Source organism: Ischnura elegans, chromosome 10, assembly GCF_921293095.1.
Source record: "Ischnura elegans chromosome 10, ioIscEleg1.1, whole genome shotgun sequence".
NCBI lineage: Eukaryota > Metazoa > Arthropoda > Insecta > Odonata > Coenagrionidae > Ischnura > Ischnura elegans.
In genome coordinates this window covers 49,380,131-49,399,493 of record NC_060255.1, presented here as the reverse complement: position 1 = coordinate 49,399,493, position 19,363 = coordinate 49,380,131, and the positions used below count along the sequence as shown (strand labels likewise).

Here is a 19,363-nt window from a genome sequence, read left to right as displayed (position 1 = left end):
CCCAGGTACTTCACTTCGTCTGTTGCCTTTATGTTAATGCCATCTACAGCATAAACATTGTTAGTGTTGGACGAATTCCGCAAAAAATGTACCGCCATGCATTTGCTCAGGTTAAGTTCAAGTCCCCACTCTTGACTCCACAAATGAACGTTGTTTAAGTCCGATGATAGATTTCCATAGTCAGAGTGATCACTAATTTCGCGATAGATGACAGCGTCGTCAGCAAATAAACGTATTTTACTGCTAATGCGGGAGCAGAGATCGTTGATGTATATAATAAACAACAGGGGCCGATTACGCTTCCTTGTGGAACACCTGATGTAACTTTTACAACATCAGAGCTAATTCCGTCAAGAACTACTTTTTGTTTACGATCTCTGAGGAAGTCGCGTATCCAGTTTACAACTGTTTCGTTTAATCCGCATGACTGTAATTTGTATAAAAGTTTGTTGTGAGGTACAGTGTCGAAAGCTTTCTTAAAATCTAGAAATAGTGCGTCAACTTGTCTTTTCGATTCACCAGATTTAATAACGTCGTGAAGAAAGAGCGCGAGCTGAGTTTCGCAGGATCTATTTTTTCGGAATCCGTGCTGACAGTCATGGAGGAAGTTACGTCTGTCCAAGAAAGTCATGATATTACTAACAACGATAGCGTGCATAGGAGTGTTCTCAATGGACAGAATATCACCACCGTAAGTCAAAAGAACAACATGCAATAACTATGGCATTTGGTAAGTCAAAGTAACGACTGAATAATGCTATCATTCTCACTTGAGACAATATAGGGCGCTGGTATCCATACGTTGTCACAGGAAGCATTACAATAATTTCAGAAAAAAAGTTTTGGATTAATCATTTGCAATTCATTATTGCAGTGGTTTTGATAACAGTTCTTATTCGCTAAAAAAATGACGATCTTCGACAAGTTCCTTAACTAACATTAATAAATTCAAAATATTTTGTGATACATGAGTGCAAATTAAGTCCCCTGCGGGCGATAAGGACTTAGCTATTCAGGAATGAATATCAGCATTCGATTCATAACAAACCAGTTTCCTTCACACAAATTGAAAGAAAGAGCAGACGATTTTTTGCCAATATGAATTATGACAAATGAGGAAAAAATATATTGTAAAACGAGGAAATATGCCGAAAATAGGCAAAGTGAATTACAGCTTACATAATTAATAAATATGGTTGCCTACATCTTCCACAATAACAAGTATTTCATTCCATGATATCAAATTAACTTTAAAATCAAAGTGTTCTCTGAACTTGATTTGCCCTTTTTTTGGCACATAATTTTTTGTTCTTTGCCTTTAACATTGATTTAGATCGAATGAAATATATCCTCAGAAATTTTCAAGAATGAATCAGTCTTTTACCAATCAAAATGATCTTGTGATAACATTAAATTTATTCATTATATTCATGGTTTTTATAACATATGGAATGCTTTGGTTAAGAAAATGTTTCCAAAATTTCAAAACCATCGCATGGGAAATATAGGCAAATAAAAATAAATACTTCCTCCAAAACATGAAAATTAACGCAGAACGGATTAAACGCATCTTATACTTTCAAAGAAATCCATTGACTGTTATTACCACATATTTTCGCGAAAATAAAAAGATAAAATAAGATAACTCCAGAGCTTATTCATCAACGACTTCTATGCATATATCCATGTATCCCAGATATATCATAACTAATTTTCTGAGAGAAAAATAAAAATCGAACGATTTATTGTGATTAGTAGACTACACTATTAGACTTCTTCCATCAAATTTCCTCGATAAATTCCCACTTCTACTCGTAAGATCAAGATCACTCGCCGAGTCATAGTCTGCGAATAAATATATTGTGGCGCAAGACACCTGTTTTCTGAACTTTATTTGCCATTTTTTGGAACATAAACTTTTTCTTCATCTTAAGGAGTTATTTAGAATGAAAGAAATTTTTCCCGAGGCATTTTCGAGATGAATCAGTCTTTTACCAATCAAAGTGATTATGTGATAAGATTTATTTACACCGTCTATTCATTGTTATCAACATATGGAATGCTTTAGCAGTGAAAATGCTGCAAAAAAACCGAAAACCATGATATGGAAAATATAGTTACAAATGGAAAAGTACTTCCTCCCAAAACAAGAAAATATGGGCAGAATAGATAAAATGCATTTTATAATTCCAAGCATAAACTATGAACTAAATATATTTTTATGCGTATTATGAACATATTTTCGCGAAAATAAAAAGGTGATATAAGCAAATTTCATTGGTAATAGATCAACGACTCCTACTCATACTTCCATTTATCCCAGACACATCTCTGCTAGACATCTTCCATCAAATTTCCTCGAGAAATTCCCACACCTACACGCAGAGATCAAGATCACTCGCCATCCTTCAGTCTGCGTATAAATATATTCTGGCGCAAGACACCTCCGACCGAAGGGAACTTCATCACCGGCGTCGGAAGAGGATCACCGCGCGCGGAGCGAGCGAAACAAAGTGCCTTTCCCAGAGCATTTGCGATGATAACAGCACACAGCGGTTGGGATCGCGTGGGCCCAGAAGCTTCCGCCCCTGGGATAAACAACCAACCTTTCTCCCACCCCCTGCCGCATATATATTCTCGGGGTATGACCCAAATGTTTCCGACCGCTGGGAATCGATATTAAACGCGTATAGCGGAACACGCCCGGCGTTAGTCGCTTGTTCGGCATGGGTTACAGGAGTGCGTGATCCCACGTGTCACAGGGGGAACCAAATCGCTTCGGAGTGGATACTGGATACTCACCACCGTGAACCGAGGTATGCGTCGCCTTGGACACGAAAATTATCCTCTTCGGGAAACATACACGTGCGGGAAATGGTTGGACAATATTCTTGTGCGTTCAATCTACTGTTACTACTAGCACTCTGTCATGTCGCAATCTTTTTCCTCTGAGACGATAATAATCACTAATACTCTTAAGCGCTTTATTTCATCCCCTCCATCCAAAATGGCTCTCTCTCTAGCAATCCTCCGTTTACTCCTCATCACCCTAGCGCCCTCAACTCCAAAACACCAAAATAAATACAAATATACATACAAATAACAAAAAACAATTTAAACATCAGTGCATAATTAATTACGCCAAACATCATGGACACGACGTTGCAACTCCAACACGAAAAAAAAGATTTGTTGAAAACCTTCAAACAGGATTAGGAGTAGTTTTTTTTAATATACTTAAGGTTTGATGCAAATAATAAAGCACTTTTCCATTTTATCAAACTTTCTTGATTAATATTATCGAAATTTATATATTTCATAATTTGGTCAATTGTTCGAAAGATTTGGTAAAAATAACTGCATTAGCTCGATACGCTTCAGAGTTAGGTAACTTTCATCGAGGTGATGATTAATTTTACGAAAGTGCTAGTTTGTTTGGTAACAATTATCAAACTCTAATGCTTGGTGTGGTAGACTTCACTAATCGTTTCACGAAGCCTATCGAACGGACTGTCGTTCCTGTTTTGTTCATACCAACGCACAATTTCAGTTGAAATATTCCTAAACAGACCTTACTTAAAAGATTGGGTGGTAGAAATGATTCTATTTTAATTATTTGTTATGACGATAATGTTTTCATTTTGTTTACGCTCATTTTTCTGTTTATTTCTTTTTAATGTTCAATGTTATCCGTTAGATGGTGCATCAAAGAAACTTGTTCCATATGAACAGAAAAGTCCGATGAATCTCAGAAGAATATGATATTTCTAGCTACACTTTATTCAGTGCAGCCCCAGCTTAAAGGTAAGGCCCTCTTTACCCATTCTTTCTTAAGGTGTAAAAAGGGCTCGCATGGGTTGTTATCAAAAGGAGAAATTATATTTCCAGAATAAAAGTTTTTGCATCCATTATTTTCAGTTTATTATTGCAGTGGTTTTGATAGCTGTTTTTTTCGCTAAAGAATTGGCGATCTTCGATAAGTTTCTAGACTAAAATTAATAAATATAAAATATTATACAGTAAATGAGCTCATACTCAGTAACCAACGGAAGATTAGGACAAAGCTATTCAGGAATGAATATTAGAATTCGATTAAAAACAATCACGTTTTCTTCACGCAAAGTTAACGAAAGAGCAGATCAGTTTTTGTCACTGGCAAAAATAATATTTGATACATGGATTTTCTTATCCATTAATCCGTTAGCTAATGGCCAGGGCTCAACTTGCGGAACTGAAATTCTCTCTGCTATGGCTCCCTTGAATATGTCTGTACATAAGTGAAAGACTAGCGAGCTAGTTGCCTCAGCAAAAGGGATAACACGATAAATCACCCTCCCTCAAACTGTTTTGCTGTGTCTTATCCGCTAATGTAATCAGTGGCGGATACAGAAAAAACTCAAGGGGGGGGCGCAACATATCTTGAGTTGTCTTTACTTTTATCGTAATAAGAGATGATCAAGTCACAGGCAAAGTATAAGAAAATTTTATTTAAAGTGATAATAAACATGTAAAAGACAATGCCATCTTATAATATAAAATATTTACAATTGTGATTTTGCAATGTTCGGCAATACAACCGGACCCGCAAGGGGGGGGGGCGCGCGCCCCCTGCGCCCCCCATCTGTATCCGCCACTGTAATGTATACCTCGGTCAAAACTCACGCGATCTTTGAACTTGCAAAGGTTGAAGAGTAGACGGTTAAAACAAATACAGAAAACTATACCTGAATGACAAATACGAAAATGTTACCACACCAAAAATTCTATTAAGTAAGAGGGTATAAATTTCAAAATGATAGCACACGTTTAAAATTACTAATTCGTCAGAAAATCATGCCAGTTGAGAGAAAATGATGCGTTCTCTCAACAACGAAAAAAGTAATCCAAAGAACATTGGGGAATGAAATCGAAACTAAAAATTCAATTTATAATTCATTATCTGGAAGACCATACATTAATTATGCCACTTTACGACTCTATAGTCGTTCGTTAATTAGAAAGCTTCACAGTGTGTGTTTACTATACTATAGTGAGAAAAGTGCGCTTGAATTTATTTTAAAATGAAGAGCAATACAATGGACTTGAGCATTTTTCACCAAATCCTTCGCTAATAGCAAAAAGCACGCAATTATAAACTCGACCATATTACAATCATTAATTTTCCATCAGTTAGAATTGGTGAAATCATAGCTAACTACAATCATAAAATTTGATGAAATAACACGTTAAACCTACAATTTCATAATTTTAATATCTGCAAGATACAAAATGTAGCAATAATTATCCACTATATCGCTACCCCGAAAGGTTGGCGGCGGTGTGAATGAATAAATTCCTTATAATTAGAGCTGGCACGATTAATCTTTTTAATACGATCCGGCATACGAAACACACATTTTCAACTAGTAGTTCCCAAATAGTAAAAGATGACAATGATGAATTCCGCCACGTTCCATTCATTTATTTTCACGGAATGCTTAATTTAGACCAAAGTCAAGGTTATGAACGTGTCCACGCAAGCTCATTGCGATTAATATCGTCCTACCTACGTTGATCGTAGTGAGTATTCATTCACTTAGCCATTGCATTACCAAGTTCACACGCAAGCACTTAGAAGTAATTGAAAAGCGAAGCAAACCATACACGTAATGAGTTCATTTCTTTCTTTCCTAATTAAAAGCAAACAAATGCGTGGAAAAATGATGGTATAAAATCAATCTTTGACTTTGAAGAAGTAACTCAAGGATTTAGATGAATGGTGAGACGAATAGGTGTGATGGAGAAAGATTTGATACTGTCCCGGCGTATCATTATGATAAACACCTCGCTTGATTTCAAGGAAAACATAAGGTTCATTCTCTACCTTTCAGCCACCGACCGATCAGATCCCCTAATACGAACGCCGAGAAGTGTGTGCCTGAAACGTTGGAGAACATGGGCCACAAGAGCCGGTTGAAAACCCGAGTAGAGCTAACCAACACACCCGGTGTTATTCAACTTTGGTAACATATGACGAAAGAGGTTGCCAGCTGAAGTGTGGGCCGTGATTCATATTGCAATATGTTCAAGGTAGTGATAACGGTTAAATATAGGACTAACGAATTAATGAAATGAATTTTCTCCGGCAAATCTGTTTCGAAAAGAAAATAATTTATTGCTCCTTCAAAAACTGTTGATTCGTTTACACCCTCGAAACAGGCGGATTTTCGTTTCATTATAATGAAAAAAACACTGAATTCAACCTTTAAATTAACCTGCATTGAGGTTCTACCTAGCGCGACTGGTGTATGCTACAATTAATAAAAAAATCAATTAATCATTTTGACAACTCTAAGTATTAAATTTAAACTTTTTTAGAGGTTAAGGTTGAGTTAGAACCAATAAATAACGATTGAGTAAGAAAACAACAAGGAATCGGTTACTTTTCCACTGACGTCTATTTTTGCTCGGTCTTCGGATATTTCACATAAGTACCCGTGGGTTACGGTATGTCTTACAGCACATAAACAATATATTACATCAAAAAGATAAAATTTCGTCCAATGGGATGGCGAAAATCGCTTACTAATATAAATAACAACTAAATAACTAACTCCAAACTAGCATTCGATCTACGCTAACGTAAAGCAAATCCACAAAGCATAAACAAGAATTACTTTTAGCGTAGTTAAAAAGGAACTATGCCGATCTTGGTATGCCTCGATCTAAATTTAAATGCTAGTCATTTTACTTCTATTATTAATTTCTTATTCACTTACCTATGTACCTTAGGACAACATATTACAGGTAGGTGCGGTGGAAATAGTAGTTTCAAGGTAGCAGCACTGTTTGAATAACCTGCAATGAGAACAAAAGACATACATTTTGATTCACCAATATTCAAGTAAAACTTTCAAAAGTCCAAAATTCGTAAAATGATTTATGTATCACTGAAAGTTATTGGGTACGGGATGCTGTGACCTCTTTAGGGAATGCATCACTCACGGTCCGCATCCCTCTGCCCGAATGCTACCGAAGATATTGGCAATACCGAAGCAAATCGCGAAATAACTCGAAAAGTTAAGTCTACATCGTAAAATTTTAGATTGATTTTCTCCGGAACTTTACCAGCAATACGAGGTCGGACACACTTTAACACCTGCTCCAAACATTAAAACATTAAAAAGGAAAAATTTAAACATTAAAAAAGGAAACATTAAAAGCCTATAATTTAGGGGTGCCAAACTCATATACCTTGGCGGGCCACATTAGCCAACTCATACAGCTCGAGGGCCGCATATGTATTTCAAGACCAATAACAGGAGAATTATATAAAATACTACCGCAACTATATTATAATTATTATTATTTAAAAAGGCAACTGAAAGAGAAGAAAGAGTTTATTTACGTTAATCCCTGGTACTAATACTCCCAGATACTTGCCACCTCTTTGCCTGTACAAGTGCATGATGAAATGCATTTAGTTGCATAAGCATTGCAATGCATAAGTTTTGATCTTCCAACTGCAAGAGCTGTATATCTTAAAGGAGCAAAGGAAGTGTCGATTGCGATTGAAGAAGTCATGGTGCCACGGGCCGTGTGTTTGACACCCCTGGCCTATATGATAACAAAATCCAAGTTCCAAGTTTCCCACTTCGCTGGGTACTATCTTTCCGAGCAACGCCGGGTGGCCTGCTAGTAGGGAATACATTCCCCCTTAAGCTCTCCCTCGGTGGTTAGCAAGTGAAGGTCCTCTCTTATGCAGAGTGAATGGAAGGAAATTCCTTCTCACCTTTCAGTTCCCCCGCGACCTTTTTCGCCAAGGTCGATCTCACTGCCACGTCTGTCATATCCACACTTTTAGGCCGCCCCCATTTTCTCACCCTCTACCCCTATATTTCGATTCCATGAGGCCTATACGAGGGATGATTTTTTCAACTGCCGATGGGTCATGAACAGGAGACGAAGTGAATGATTAAAAATGTTTCATTGCTAAATGTTGAGCACACTTGTGGCATCCTTTCGACATAATCGCCTCATCAATTGAGGTATTGGTCGTGCCTGTGGACAAGTTTTACTATGCCCTATTCAGAAGATTTTTCCGCCAGTGACTTCCAATGAATTTTGCCTTAGTTCTGACGCTCAAAGCCTGTTTGAAAACCCTTCCCTCCTAGCCATTTCTTCACTTCAGTGTTAAGATGGAAGTTACACGGCACTATGTTGACATTGCACGGAGGGTGATCAAAAATTTCACATTGAAATTGCTCAAGGAGCAGTTGGGCTGCATCAGCGCTGAGATGACTGTCGTTGTCATGGATGAGTACACTTCCTGAAGCCAGCATGACTCCTCTTTTGTTTTGAACGAGAATGGGTGTAATGTTTCACACTCTAGCCACATTGCATTACAGAAAAATTCTCTTTTATCAGTATAAAGGTCAAGACATGTCAATGCTGAAGCCATTCGTCGAGTTTTCTGGCTGTCGCTCCGCAGTGCACAATTGGCGGGAGAATCCATTGAGGCAGTGTAGTTAATGAGATTGCTGCTAATCTTAACCTAAAAACCTAAGACCAGAAATGACTTGAGCGTGTGGATCGGAGGATGCGCAGTTGCCCTATCCGCGCAGTACCAGACTTTCGCTTGTATAGTGTTTTTGATGAGCTATCGTAGGTTGAAAAAAATGTCCTTTGTACCTTACAGGCTACACACCTTTCTACTTTACAGACTGTACACACTGGTGAGAGATTTTGCACTACCGAGACTCTCTCTAGGGGTCGTATGGCACCTCCAACGGGACTCAATCTAGAGACTGTACACGAAAGTTAATCTCGCGAGACTGCTATACCTGCTGTACAAGAGGTAACGTAATCTCAGTATTTGAGAGGCGAGAGTGTGATTGTCAACTGTAGAGTGTTCTAATTGATTTTCCCATAATAAAATTATAATATAGAATCTAACACAATGGGAAATTTTTTACCATATTCTGTATGCAGTTCTTTAAAGACACCCGAGTATACCGGTTTATCCTGGTCAAAGCAGTTAAAGTGTCCATAATTCAAGCAGGGTTCGGATTGTCCCGAATATTCTTTGCCAAGGCCGTTATTTATTTATTAAATTTATTCCCATACCACTGAAAACAGCTCATACTGGCCTTTTACATCGGGGTTTTCAACAATATAACTTTTACACGTGCACATACAACTATTTCCTGGATAGGAGTAACCTACCCAGGCAAGATTCGAACCCGCTACCTCTTTTTTGGTAGGGGAGGACTTTAACCCGAGGTTGAACGTTCACATCCAGGTGGACGAGAGTCAACACTCCATTTAACATTTCACTCTGAGAGAATAAATGCCCCCTTGAGTTCTCCCTCAGTGGTTCGCAAGTGAAGATCCTCTCTTATGCAGAGAGCATAGAAGGGATTCCTCCGCACTTCTTAGTTCCCCCTGGACCTTTTTCGCCAAGGTCGATCTCACAGCCACGTCTTTCTTACCCACGCTCTCAGGCAGCGACCATTTCCTCACGCCCTATCCCCTCGCTACGATTCCTCCCGAGGCTTTCACCCGCCCTTTCTCAATCTTCATCTCAATTCCCAACCACCCCCGCCGTTCACGCCATAAAAAAACCCTTCCATTCACCCCCTACCCCACGTCCTGGGGATTCTTAAAGAGAAGCTCCTTGACCGATGAATCCCTTATCGAAAGCCAGTTTCGCACCACTCACTCTTCGTGAAAAATAAACTTTTAACTTTATTTCTGAGTCTAGCGGTACGTCTTGGGTTCAAATCGCTGCAAGAGCATGCTTAAAATGTTATTTTTAGCATTATACTTTTAAGTTAAAAATAAAAATACTTTTTCATATTCCGCACTTGATTTTAAATGGTTTGCCCGGGTTTCTGAATATCATGCTATCATTAGGTAGATATGTAGAAACCCGGGTCGTACCATTTGAAATTAAGTGTGGAATATGACAAAGTATTTTTATTTTTAACACGAAAAAGTTCCAAAAAGTAACGCCGGAGACCGTGTCTTACAATATACTTTTACAAAATCATATTAAGCTTTTATTTATTTTAAGGCATTTATTTAATTCATAGTTAATAATTGAGTAAATCGGTGACTGATACGAAATTATAAAGAAAAACAGACTAAAAAGGTATGACAAGTAGGCAGTGGCGGATCCAGGATAGGGACAAGGGGGGGCTAAGTGGGGATAATCTCGCAGCAGTAGTGGGGGTTCGAAGAAAATGTCCATTCTATCTAGTGTAAATTGGATAGCCAAGGGGAGTTATAGCCTCCTTAGATCCGTCCCTGCAAGTAGGATCCTTTCCATAGCAGAAGTGAGCATGGAGTTATATTTTATTTGCATGTACGAACTCTTGTAAGCCGTAAGGTACGCTATACCTAAATTAGTATAAACCTGGGACTCTATAGTTGTAATGCAACCTATTTGGCAACTTAAGTAATTCAACAGTTGCTTGTGTTAACTTTTTAACTTATGTTAACTTATGTTAACTTTTTAAAAGTTCTAACCACCACACGTCATCGGTTACGTTGTTGTACAGATAACAGTTGCGTTGCGAACGAGAATAGGCTAGCTAGGTCTTGAGCGGCAGCCTGCCTCAACTCAAAACCTTCAGAATTACTTCTTTTAAACCCATAAAGGACCAAGCAATTTTTCTTTTCACCTAGCAGGATCTTATAAGCCCTTCGGATGATTAGTGCATCACCACCGACAGGAATATTATGTTCGCTTGAAATAAGATTAAACAAGAACGTTCCGTAAATCATGCGAGCCAGCAGTTTCAGAAAGCGGTCATAGAACAAAGAAGGTCGTAACAGCCTCATTCAAAAGGTCCCTCACCACGAATTCACGGCGAACTGGGGGAAATGACCGCCAAATGTCAGGCGTGAGGAGAATTGGTTCAGGGAAGGACGGGAACCTCAGGACGAGAGTATAACAGAGCGAAAGTATCGTCTAAGACAATGAAAAAGAAATACTTTACGAAGGATCAACCAAGAAACCTGCCGTATGTTACTGACTGGCGTTAAAAAAATTAGGCATTCGAGGCTAAATTGTTCCAGAAGTACATTTCGAAATAATATTTACAAACCAATATTATTGCGATGCAGGTCTCAAAGTGGGAAATATTTTATAACAGTTAGCATAAAAATTTCCTCGAGGGATTTACGGATAAGAGACATGCCATCTCAACGTGCCAATAAATTAAACAAACGTTCGACCCTAAGTACCTTAAATTTCGGTCAAACTTTCGGCAAGGATGTACATTCAGCTAAGACTAAAGACCCCTCAACCGTTTGTCAAAAAAAATCATGCGCAATTAAATTGTTTCAAATCATTTCTGCAAAGAAACCGAGCCTTAAAGAAACTTAAAAATCCTTATATCCATCCACCCTATTATTCTGCATCCATCGATTTGGGCACACTCATGGATTGGAATTTTAGAAAAGTAGAATTAGATTCTCCAATAAATAATTTTCCCATTCTAAATGCCAGATAGAAGCAAGGTCAGGGGCAAGGAAATAATCATTAATTTTTTTTATCTTTAGCCATTCTAAAGGAAGAGGATCACCGGATATGCACTAGTTAGATTGGGGCCTTTTCCCAATCTAACTAGAAAGTCGTTAATCAATCTTTTCATCCCATTCTCCCGCCTCTTAATACCCATGATGCCTATCTCATCTTCAAATTTCCTCGAACGAACTTTTTCACATTTCTTTTAATATTTTATTTTAATTTGATTTCATGAGGAATTAAACACCGAACCAATTACTGCAAAAAATATTTTCGGTCAAAAAAGGACATTTGCAACGATTCCATTTCAAGGCAATTAATCGCGATTGTTAATCTGTTGAAAAAACAAACAGGCTTAAGGTTATACCTTACGCATCGCTATATATGGCTACTCTATTTCCGGGTTTTCCGCGCGCGGATACAAATCAATTGCGTAAATGATGATAATTTCCTTGGATATGCTCATACTACGGACTATCATTACCAACTAAAATATTAAATAATGACACCATAATCACCACTAATTCTTATATCAAACATCTCTTTTAGAGTAGTATAAAAGCAAAAAAAAAAACAAACGATTAATTTGGATGAAATTCATAAACTTATTTTCAAGAGAGCAAAAGTGTCCTCATAGCTTTGTCATTAGTATGACCCATGTCATGAATTCTCGCTATAATTTATTAAATCAACCAGTTGCTACAGCCTAATTTTATCCATTACAATAATAATTATTCGCTCCAACGATATCTTCCACTGCCTATAACAGAAATACGACCGAATAAAATGCAAAATACAAAATACCTTTGACTTAGATATTTTAATAACAAAATAGTATTTTAAATACCTTTTAAAATATAAAATATACTTGTATTTTCATTAAGAGATCTTAAAAATATATAACCTGAATTGCCACGATATGGATAGTCGCAAATATGAAGATAATGATTCTTATGAAAACGAAGTAATCTCTGAAGCATAATGTAACAAGTGTTAAAAGAGCTAGGTACTTAGAAAGTATTTTTTTGATTTATTTTTATTTTTGAATGGGAATTTTACATTCATGTCCTGCATTTTAAATACCAAATACAAATTACAAATGTATTTTAAATACGTATAATACAATACTTGTATTTGAAATACCGCCCAACCCTGCGCGACGAATCGTGTGCAGACCCGCAGTCGGGATGAAGCATTATGGCCGACATCATTACCATAGGGAAAGGCGAAGGATGATGTATGGGCCGAAAAGAAAACGGCTTTGCAGCCACTTGTAGGCGACGGGGAAAGAAGGATTTTAGACTGAAAAAAAGAAGGGGACTGGAGAAGTATGTGCACAGGCAAGCGCTTCTTGCAAAGAAAATAAAAAAAGAGAATTTAGATAAGATTTCCTTGCTTCCCCTTTGCAAAAAAGAACTCTGTAAATATTTCCACACGGCATTTTCCGACCCATTTCATATTTTTAAATCTTCTTAATTTTTTTTTTCGCTCGCAAAACGAGCCGAGACCTAAGGCGAAGCAAGCGATTAAGGCGACCTCTGGCTGGGTTGGGAGGAAAAGACTGCCAGCGGAATGGGAAAAAACAAACCGAACTCCTATTCGCTCCGAAAAGCCTTTCTTTCGCTCCACCCCGACGGAGATTTGAGGGAGTACAAAAGATGCGGAGAGAATGGCCAAGATAATTACGCACTCGCGAATAAAACCCTGGACTAAAAAGGAACATTCAGACTAACTCGTAGGGTAAACGGACCCCTAAAAAAAACTTTTGGTGAAAGCGAAGAATCCGCGGATATGGATAAAACATTTATTTTCAAGGAAAATAAGAGGAGGATTGTGTTATAGGACGAATTAAGAGTAAATTTTTTAAAGGATAAGAAGAGTGCAAAATATATTTATTCATGTTCATGCATTCTCTAGCTTTCCCCATTGACACATTGGTGCATTCGTTTTTTCCTTAAGCAACAAAAATGGCAAGACGCCCGTTAATATTTTCTGCTAATATTTCACATTACCCAAAAAAAAAACGTCCTAACAAAATTACGTTTTTGAATTAACTGTTAAACTTTTTGTTTTCACTAGTGAAATTGTTAAAATCAAATTTCAAGATTTTTTCCGCGAAATAATTCATATCTTGAAAGGAAGATCTTGAAGAAAATTAATGCCAACTTCTTTTTTCGATACCCCCTGCTAAACGTAGATTTCAACGTACACTTCAGTTCAAAAAAATATGATACTCCATGCCATATACATTAAACATTGTAGTGGAAAACGCGTACATTATAAAACAACCTGAAATTATGCATGATAAAATACCAAAGAATGTGGATACTATTCGATAAATTTCGTGGTCAAAATGTCACTATATTATGACATTTTGATCACGAAATTCTTCATTAAATATTGCGCTTCATAAGAAATGTAATTATGTTAGAGACAACAAACCATTCCAAGTAATCAGCTTATGATTTCTTTTACTGAATTCAAGACAACTGTGGAAGTCCAGTGAGAATGGTGCACTAATAGCCTATAAAAATTTAATGATTATCTTTTAAAAAGCTTCCATTGAAAAGTTTTAATATCCTTTTCAGAATAGAAAGATCCCATCTGTAAAACCACGATCTGTTGAACTGAATTAAAAAAGATTTGATCTGAGAACATGTTCTGAAACGCGTAGGAGCCTATGATAATCGAGAGAATGACTTTCAGCTCCGTTGGGAATCGACGAAGATTAAGCGTTCAAAAACTCGTTCCTAATGTTATAGTTTCATCTATTTCCTCGTGGTGATCCTTTCAAGACAATTTCTAACCTAGTATACTTTTGAGACAAGATAAAAATCGCTCTATTTCTGCATAAGCGTTGCCTGAATGTTTCTGATACATCTTCCTTGCCCAATTTTTCGAAATTTAGGTACCTAATCCATGATTGACAGCATTCCAACTCGGCCGATTATATAGTTCAGCACAGAATTGGATCATTGCCAAGCCATTTTTCTTGCCGGCTTATACATTTAATTTCAGAACTTTTTTTCAGTGACTGGATTAGTAATTCTGCTCTCATTGCAAAATTAAATTTCCTTTTCAATTATTTAGACAAAGTTTTAAAAGCAGAGGGAACATAAATTACAATCGGCTAGGCTTTTAAAGCCTGTCTATAGAATAAATAATAAATAAATTATAAAATGGCTCAGCATGGTATGATAATAACCTAAAGTCACTCAGAAATCACTAATGCAAAATCTAGGTAAATTACCGGCCCAATTAGCGCAATTAGCATAATTAGCGAGAACGTATCTTATTTTAATTAGCATGAAATAGCTATAGGACGCCATGTTTTAATCACTTATTCCGGCACTTTTATTTCATTCTCGTTGAAAAAAACGCGAATAATAGAAGTGGGAGATTTAGAATGAAAAATAACGAGTCTAATGAAAATATAAGCCTCGTGCATGACATCAAGACAGCTAAGGGATAGCTCAACTTAATTTTATTGCATGCATCGGCAGTCCTCAGAAAAGTGATAGATGGCTTCTCTGAAAATACACTTTAATTTTTTAAAGGAATTTTTGGAAATGATTTTCGTAGGGTATTTAATTTTTCGATAATTAATTACATAAAACTGCTTCCCTGCATAATTAATCCGGACAAAAAATAATAAAAAACGGTAGACCAATAAAAAATTCTACAGCGGCTTTAACATTGCCAGATACATGTGTACGTGGTTACGCACACATATAACCGGCAATATTTGAATTGAAAAAAATTCACAGATCTGGTATGGTCAATCAGTAAAACTTGTTAACGGGCGTAAAAGGGATTAAATAATTTACACTCTTCCGACTTAAAAGCATCATTTGGAAAATAAGAGCGAAATTCAAAAGGAAAAACGAAAATGATCAAGATAATCCTGGAGTGATAAAAATGTTTTACTCATTCGATAATCACTATGGGTCAAGAAATCGTTAGTTTAAGGAACAAACTAGAATTGAAGGAGCATAAATGTCTCTATTGCTTAGTGAAAGTAGCCAAAAATATTTTTATTAACTCATCTAAAAAAAGTGTAATAATAAAACACACTTTACAAGTACAATTTTAACATTTCAATTGCAATATTTTGAAACCAAAAATGTTAATTCGATTCATGCAACTACAAAAACGTTTCACCAACCAAGTTTTGGTTTGGAGTGTTTATCCGATCGATGACTAAGTCATTCGTTTTTATCTTCGAATGAAATGGATAATTGAATTTTCATCGGTTATTCTAAATTTTGCTTTTCCTATTTTACCTTTCGTTTACTTTTTGTTTCATTTGAATAAAGTTGGCATAGCCTTAAGATAATTTCAAAATCCGCCGCATCACTGAAAATCGAATTAATCCAATGAATGATGATGACTGCTATCCGAAAACATCGATAAAACATGACATATACCTAATTGAAAATGACATTTATCACTTTTCTCAATAGAGCCTCCTCAGACTCATTCGCACCCCAGAGGGATATGTAAATGAAGGACGATCGCATTTGCCTAATTTAATTTGGGCAATTACGAATCAAATCTAAGGGCCAAGATTGATGTTCCGGCCATTACCTGCGTCAACACAGCTGGTACGCTTTCCCGCCCTTTCATTCTCCCAAAGATATCTTCGCCGTCCTTCATCTCAAAGTGGCAACTTCAAGCTCTCCGCTATCTCTCCACCATCTTCCTATCCATTTAAACCTTCTCCATCGACCCTGGACCCCTAAACCCTCGTAAGGACTCCCTTTCCCCATCTACCTTCGATCACTAACGTCACTTCGGATTCCGTAAGAAAGGTCAGTCGCCTGAACAACTTGGGGTAGCGCAAGACCCCACTAATTCCCTTGTTTGCAATTCAAAAGCACACAAATTCCTTCATATATATGTAAATGAGACTGAAGCGCCTAAGAGATGAAAAGTTTGGCAAGATGTGGTTGGATATTATTCTACGAAGGACTTCGAGATAAGAAGTGAGTTCCTAGGAGAGGATATTTCGGAGACTTTATGAATGAATACGTAAGTTCCCTGAATGGACTGCGTTGAGTCAATTTTGAAACTATTTAATTAAAGTAGGAAGGTAATAGAAGCATCAAATGGTTGAAATTAAAGACGAGGAAATACATACCAGCAGGAGACAAGTCTGATACATATTGACCGGCAAGTTTTAATTTTAATTTACGAATGTCAATGACGTACAACTCAAGCTTATCCGATCATTGGTTTCCAGTGGGATTAAAAATAGAAATCAACCCTATTACTTCTCAATATCCTTGACAGCTTCAGTTAATGGAAGGCTGCAGAACTTAACTCACTCACAGAATAAAGCATATGCAAAATGGACCTCAAAATATATGTAATTCTAAATTTTCTAATATTTACGCAGTAGAGAACCAGAACGTACCTACTTTTTCTTTATAATTCTTATAATTATGCAAAGCCGAATAAAGAGAGGAATTCTAGACATTAACCGCATCCTATTCACATATTTTTTTATGAATTCTTATGGACACTTCCTAATGAATGAATAGGATCATTAAAATGTCATAATCAAAAGCTTTCAGCAAATTAGTACATCAAACCTCACTGGGAATTTTCAAGTAACTTTAAACCCTTTCTAACCCAGAGCTGTTTCTGGGAGAAATCAAATTTCAAGATTTTTCATTTTGAAAACTTGAAAATATTACAATCAATGATAATTATCCTGGCAGCTGAATATTTCGTCATTAAATTTTGCGCTACAAAATAATATTTAGTTTAGATATCTCCTAAATAGAGATGAAAGTTTAAACAATTTTGTTTTGCTTAGAAGTTTGGGTTATAAAGGAGTAATTCACCAATACGTCAGCATTCCACCAGATTAATCCTGAAGCAACTCTCTATTTTCAGGGAAACTCATGTCCCATGCCTTTAATATTTAATTTAATGTATTTCGCTAATAATTAGTTCCAAATTATAGGCGAAATCGTACAGTAATTTGATTGTATACATTATTATAGAATACCATACAATCAATGGGTTTAAATTTGGGGAGAAGCGATCAATGAATTAACCTAATAATTAATGAAGAATAAACATTATCGAAGTAAAAGAAACTCTCATAGATTTGCACAAATAGGACACAAAAGGAATGATGGAATGGAAGAACTTCCCATAAAGACTAATTCCTAACAATAAATAAGTGATCAATGAGACTTGAATGAAATTTTAAGAAAATTTGTGGAACAAGTGCTAGCCCAGGCCTTCAAAACGCCATTTGATATTCAGTCGAGGAAAAACTCAGCTGTTTTTCAGTTTCACGAGGGGCGATATTGTACTTTCATTTGGTTGGGTTGTATTTAATGTTTTAGAATTTAATACAGTCAACGCGATTTAATTTTTACGGGGATATTTCACTTCCATTTAAATTGGAAATTTAACCGCCTCCCCAATGATAACGTATTCAAATCCGTAATCGATGCCATGGTTCAAATGAAGTGATGAATTTAAATTAAAGCTCCCATGCGTGATGCTCCACTTTCAATGCCAAAATCTTAATTTTCATTCTAAAGCTAATCTACAGGAAAAGGTACGTTAATATTCACAAATAAAATCGTGTAAATAATTCAGCGCGGCATTGAACTTGAGTTCGATATAATTTTTTTGTGGACATTCGACGTGAATTATCTGAAAAATTATATATAAAGTCCATAGTAATGTCCTACTAATGGTTTCAACCTATGTGTTCGCGCTTTTTTTAGATATAAGATGACTCAACTATGATTTTTACACCCGAAAAAACTTTAAAATAGGATATTGTTACGCATTACGTGTGGGTATATTGCAAGCAAGTAGCTAGTATTTTTTTAGTTATCCACCAATTGAGGTTAGTTTGCATAGACTATTTAAGAGCTATTCTTGAATTCTCCATTCCCTTCATATACTTCCCTCTCCACTTCACAATAAGACATAATCCCTTTCATTCTCTATATAAATCCTATACTATTCCTTTCACTCCCTCGTTTATCCAATATTCTACCTTCTAGCACTGTGCGAAAGATCCACAGAGAAAAAAATCATTCGCCTTGACCGGGATTCGAACCCCGATCCCCCGATTTCTGGTCGAGTGCTTTAGCCAGAATATTTTCGGACACTACCGGACAAGATGTGATAGAATGTGTTAGCTTAGTTGGTAGCTTAACTGGCTAAAGCACTCGACCGGAAATGGGGGGATCCGGGTTCGAATCCCGGTCAAGGCGAATGATTTTTTCTCTGTGGATCTTTCGCACGATTGTGCATTGCGGGTGACTTCCGTAAAAGTTATCACCGCGGCTAGTCCCGGTATACATTAAAACTATTCTAGCACTGTTTTCAACAGTCCCTCCCCCCTAGGTACACGCTCCATCCAAACCTTCCATCTCCACTGTATCTCATCTAGAATCTGCCCCTTCTCACCCACCTTGCCCAGCACTTCGTCATTCCTTCTCCTTTCCGTCCACTTTACTTCTTCCATTCTTCTCCACGCCCTTATCTCGAACGCCTCCAGTCTTCTCTCGTCCTCCTTCCTATGGGTCCACCTTTACGCGCCACAAAGCCCTGTACTCCAGATTAGACTCTTCACTAACCTTTTCTTTAAATCCTTACATAACGATCCCCTCAAAAGAGTCAACCTGTTCATGAATGCCTCATTTGCCAACGCAATTCTGTTCTTAAACTCCCTTGTTTCCCTCAAAAGTGCTGCTAAATAGTTGAATTGCTCTACATGCTCAAGTTTTTGCCTGTCTACCTTTATCTTGACTTTGACATTCCTATACCAGCCGTTGCTTCACAAAACCGCAAAGTAGGCAGTCACTTCGAAAA

The 19,363-nt window shown here is 37.0% G+C and overlaps 1 protein-coding gene across 5 annotated transcripts in view; it reads right to left on the bottom strand.

Moving 5' to 3' along the window:
* Positions 1–19,363, bottom strand: part of LOC124166505 (sodium/calcium exchanger 1-like) — a 331,828-nt gene that overhangs the window by 259,053 nt on the left and 53,412 nt on the right. For all 5 annotated transcript variants that reach the window (XM_046544036.1, XM_046544038.1, XM_046544037.1 and 2 more), the window contains exon 2: positions 6,759–6,837. The gene's annotated coding sequence lies outside the window, so the exon portion shown is untranslated. The remainder of the gene's footprint in view (positions 1–6,758; positions 6,838–19,363) is intronic.